Source organism: Momordica charantia, assembly GCF_013281855.1.
Source record: "Momordica charantia cultivar OHB3-1 chromosome 4 unlocalized genomic scaffold, Mcharantia_2.0 BLBB01000004.1, whole genome shotgun sequence".
In the NCBI taxonomy this organism is placed as follows: Eukaryota; Viridiplantae; Streptophyta; class Magnoliopsida; order Cucurbitales; family Cucurbitaceae; genus Momordica; species Momordica charantia.
The window spans coordinates 7936080-7942079 of NW_028275162.1; positions in this window are offsets into that span (position 1 = coordinate 7936080).

A 6000-nucleotide genomic window follows, 5' to 3' on the forward strand; every position below is an offset into this window, starting at 1 on the left:
AGGGGACGAGGTCTATAACTGAATATATAGAGGAATTCCATCAATTGGGGGCAAGAACCAATCTTGGAGAAAACGAGTAGTGGTTTATAGTAGTAACAGTGGAAGAGCAGCAAGCCAACCGATTTCGGGTGCAATATCAACGTAGGACCTTCAGTGATAATCATGCAAGTTCTTCAAAGAAAGAAAATGCATTGTTGGACAAAGCTACGACTACCAGTCAACCCAATTTAAAAGCCAAAACTATTGATGACCCAAAAGTAGTAGACCATCATGGAAAAAGAACATCCGACGCATACACTCGACCTAGTTTAGGAAAATGTTTTCGCTGTGGACAAGTGGGACATCCAACGACTGTCCTCAGCGTAAAACTGCCAATCTTGTAGAAGATTTCCAGGATCTTGACATTTCTTGCCCCAAAGACTCAATCGGCCCATCAACGGCACTCCCTATTTCACACACGTTGCACTGTGAATGGGAAGGTATGCAACATTATCATTTATAGTGGGAGTACTAAAAATGTAGTTTCGAGTAAATTGGTTACAGCCTTAAACCTAAAGGTATCCTGTCATCCTACACCTTATAAGGTTAGTTGCATCAAAAAGGGGGGTGAGGTACTTGTCAATACACTTTGTATCATTCCTCTATCCATCGAGAATAGCTATAAAGACCAAATTACATGTGACGTCCTAGATATGGATGTTTGCCACATCCTTTTAGGACGACCATGGCAATTTGACACTCAAGCTATTCATAAAGGTAGGGAAACTACCACGAGTTTACTTAGATGGGAAAAACCGTGGTTCTTCTCCCATTGACAAGTCCTACTTCTCTTAAAAATTCAGAAAATGGCAATTTGTTTCACCTCTGCAATGCTAAACAGCTTTTAATCCACCATTTCGATCCTATTTTGGGCTTGGTTGTCAAGGATTTTGAGACACTTGACCAACTAACAACTATAAACCTACCTCCAAAAGTACAAGACCTCCTTATAATCTTCTCAAATCTTCCTCAACCTCAAGACTCATTGCCTACACTTCAAGATATCCAACACCACATTGAATTCATACTCGGAGCTACACTACCTAACCTACCCCATTACTGCATGAGTCCTGCGGAATACAAAATCTTACATGACCAAATTTTAGATTATTGGTAGAGGGACATATTAAACCTAGCCTAAGCCCGTGTGCTATACCCGTCCTCCTCACACCTAAAAATGATGGTACTTGGCGAATGTGTATTGATAGCCGAGCTATCAATAAGATAACAATTAAATATCGCTTCCCTATTCCAAGGATCAATGACCTATTAAACCAATTGGGTGGAGCACAATTCTTTTCTAAGGTAGATCTTCGAAGCGGATATCACCAAGTCAGAATCTGTCCTGGCGATGAACGGAAAACCGAAAACAAACGAAGGATTGTTCGAGTGGCTGGTTATGCCATTCAGACTTTCAAATGCACCGAGCACCTTCATGAGACTTATGCATCAGGTTCTACTTCCTTTCTTACATAAGTTTATCGTTGTTTACTTTGATGATATTTTGGTTTATAGTAAAACTATAATGATCATCTTACACACCTTACTATTTAGAGCCTTGCATACTAATAAATTGGTAATTAACCTTAAAAAATATCTCTTCTTAGTCCCTTAGATATTATTTTTAGGATTCATAATAAATCAAAATGGTCTTAAAATGGATCCAGCCAAAATAAACGGAACCTAATTCTATAAAAGGCATACAATGCTTCTTAGGAATAACATACAAAAAATTTATTAGAGATTTTAGCACAATAGCAGGCCCCTCACAGACTGCTTAAAAAGGGAAATTTTCGATGGGACAAAGCTCAAACCGACAGTTTCCTTTAAAAGCTAAACTAACAAAAAGCCAAGTTCTTAAGTTAATTACCACATTTCACCCAACCATTTGAAGTAGTAGTGGATGCTTCGGGTGTTGGCATTGGGGCGATTTTATCTCAAAATCAACACCTCATTGAGTACTTTAGTGAGAAATTAAATCCAACCACCAGAACTAGAGCACTTATGAACATGAACTATACGCTCTTGTCTAGGTCCTCAAATAGTGGGAGCATTATTTGTTAAGCCAAGAATTTATACTATTTACGGACCACTTCTCCCTTAGATTCTTACATACACAAAAATCTGTGAGCAAAATGCATGCTCAGTGGCTCTCCTTCTTACAAAGATTTGACTTTGTAATTAAACACAAGAATGAAACTCTAAATAGGGCAGGAGATGCCCTCAGTAGAAAAGAAGATCAAACGAGTACAAAGAAGGCGATCTAGTTATGATACATCTAACTAAAGGACACCTACCTACTGGGTCTGCTCACAAATTACAAAAAAAGAAGTTAAATTACAGAAAAAGAAGTTTGGACGTTTCGAATTACTAAAGAAGTATGAGCCAAACGCCTATAAAATCAAGTTACCACTAGACTTCAACATCAGCCATATTTTCAACATTTTGGACATATATTCCTATCAAGCACCAGATTCATTTTGTTCGACATCTTCACTCAGGACGAGTTCGGTTTTAAGGGGGAGGGAAATTGATGTAACTAACAGTAGTTAATCCTACATAAGTTAGTTTATTTTAAACCTTTAGTTAGTTAGTATGTTAAGTTGGGTTGTTAACTCATTTGTCCGTGGCCTCTCTCTTATAAATAGGAGATCATTTATAACTTTAAGATCCATCTAATACAATAATCTCTTCAATCTTACTTGGTTACACCATAATCATTTATGTTTCTTGAAAAAAAAAACAGAAACAAAAATATGTTGATAACTATTTCTTGTATTTTGTTTCTATTTTTAGTTGGTTTAGTACAACAATTTGTGAGAAGTAGGGAATCGAACTCATGATCTCTAACAGGATATGTTTATCTCAGGTTGACTTATTTCTATTTTTAATTAAAATAAAATTAAATAGATAAAATATAAAATAATATAACATATACTAGCTAGAATCATATAATTTATTAAAGAAAATATAATTTATAATATAGATTTCTTTGGTATAAAAGTATAAATTATTAGCTTTAAATAAAGAATGAAATTTCAAAATTATTTTAATTTAAAAAATAAAAAAAAATATTGTTTAAGAAAAAATAATAACTTCAATTAAAGAATAAATTTTTAAAATATTTAAATTTGGAAAATATAATATAAAAAAAATTAGTGTTTTTCATATAGCAAGGATTGAACTTGAAAAGTAATGAATTAAGATCTACACATGCACCACTAGGTCAAAATTCAAATTTGTTCAAGTAAGCACTAAATATTGTATATAATGTAAAACTAGTTTGGACACAAGAAAAAAAAATATAAAAAATAAAAAACTAAAATGTGGCCAAATGGGCGTTAACTATAAAGGTGGTTTACCAAACATATATATTTGTTAGAAAATGAGAAACAGAAAAACAAGAAACAAGAACGTTACCAAATGGGCCTTAACTAATTATAATTTAACCAAAGTAATTACGACTTTAGTAATACACCCCCTCAAGATTGAGTATGAAGATTGCAAATGCTCATCTTGAATAAGAAATTTGGCAGAATGGGAGCGTGCAAGCTATCGACAAGTTGAGAACGAGAACAGACTAGAAGAGGCTTTAAAAACCCTCAACAATTGGATCATGAACAAAATGACAATGAAAATCGCAATATATTTAGAACGTTCGTGAAATGTAGGATTAGATGCAATTGACATACTAGCTTGATTATCAGAATAAACAAAAGCTAAATTAGTTCACTAGAAACAGCCGCAATGATAAGGTATTCAGCTCTAACAAAAGATCGAGAAACTGTGACCTGCTTCTTAGACTCCCAAAAACAAGAGAGTCTCCCATAAAAACACAGAAATCAGATACAGGACGAAAGGTATCCAGAATAATGTGCTTAAATCTAATCCAGATAACATAAAAGAGTAGCAGTGTATTTTTTACCTTTGTGAGTCCAGCTTTAAATTATCTTTGTGTTTGGTTTCAACAGTACATTTTTTCATGATTTGTAACACTTGTCAGTATTTCTTCTAAAAGTTGAAGCAATTCATTATGAATTCCAGCAAGCAGTGGAAAAGTGTCTGTGTTCTCTGGCCAATTCCATCAACTTTTTCCTCTTTACAATGATTCCAAATTTTACTACATATTTTCTATACTTCTATGTACTATATTTCTTATGTATAATGTTATGAGTTTTTTTTTTCCGGTCATTTTGAAATTAAATTGATTTACTGTTTAAAAACGTTTGATTTTTTTCTTTTTAAATTTGAAAACCTAAAAGGTTTGATAACATTTTTGTTTTATAATTTATTTTAAAAGTTTTGTTTCTCTTTATTTTGATTTTAACCCCTTAAAAAAAGAAACATTGAATTCTTAGTAACATGTCATAAAAAATTGAGTTTAAGAACGATTTTTTATTTTTTAAAATCTTTTTCATGTTTTGACCGTAAAAATTTAATTGAAAAAAATGAATATATAAAGGATGAAATAAAATTTTACTAAGTAAATTAGAGATAAAAATGATAAATAGCATAAAATTAAGAGCTAAAGTTATTAGACCAAAAAAGTCCTAACAAAATAGTTATCAAACCGGTTTAAATATATTTATTAGTTTATTATTTTTAGAGATGCCGCCCATTTAATTCCTCATCCCCACAAAATTTTCCACCAAATTTTACAAGGATCGGCGTGGGGATTCTCCATGGGGGAATTCGTGGGTATTGGTCGGGTTCCCCATGGAAAATTTTCCCCCTTTTTTACTTTTAAATTATTTTTCTATAAATATTTTTTGCTTTAAAGAAAACTCATATAGTTGCTTAATTTCTAAAGATAAGAAGGTTAATTCACCCAAATATATAATATTAAGTGAGTGGATAGGCAAGAATACATTATTTCTTTTTTACTAGATGTATATATAAATAGGATAATATAATTATTTTAGTATATATATTAAAAAAATGGCGTGGAGTGGGGACGGGGACGAAAACGTATTCAAGTCTTATGTTGGTAGATTTTCAAGTCATTGTATATGTAATTTCACTTCATATAGTATTAAAAAATAATAATAGAGGATATTTAAATGTTATATCCTACTTTACCTTAAAGATTATTTTCTCTTACCTTTTTTGAGTACAACATGTGGGGTCGGGGATCGAATTCACAATATCATAGTTAGAGAGACATGAAAGATAATATTTTCTCTAAAGTATTAAATCTCATATTTGTAAAATCCCCTCTGAAAATAAATACATTTTTCTCACTCTCACAATAAGTTTGAAAAGTATAATTAATCAAAATCTGAAAAATCTCATCTAGGGTAAATAAATGATTTTTTTCACTACATGTTTTAAGCGAAAAGACAAAAATAAGAGAAAATGTACAAACTTTCGGAAATTGGATTATATATAATTTCAAAATCCCCAACTACAAAATATTCCATGAAATTCAAATTTATTTTAGGGGAAGTACTAAGCAAAATATATCTCGGAATAAAAGGTAGTGAGTTTTAATCCTAGTCCCAATAATCAATTGCACTTCTGTATTTATCCAATTATTAGAATTGTAAGCTCAATCTGAGGACACCTTCTATTAACTAATTTCAAAATTCCTTATTTAATAGATTATAATTGGGTTATTCATTGTCTTATGATTACAAATGTTGTTTATACACTTTAAGTTTGTTAGCTTTGTGAATCCTCTTTTTACTAATAGATCAAGGTATACAAAGATGATATTCACTTTACCTAACAATAATATAGCATTTGAAATCAAATTAGTACCAAACGATTCATATTTTCAAACATATTTTTTAACCAAAGGATTAACTAAAATAAAATTTTATTAGAACTGCACGTGATCGCCCTAAATGAATTATGCATCTCGTAGATAGAATAATAAACCATGCAATAAATTTTTTTATTTTTTTTAGTACAATATGTGGGGGTGAGGGTTCGAACCTATGACCTTTTGGTCAGAGATAT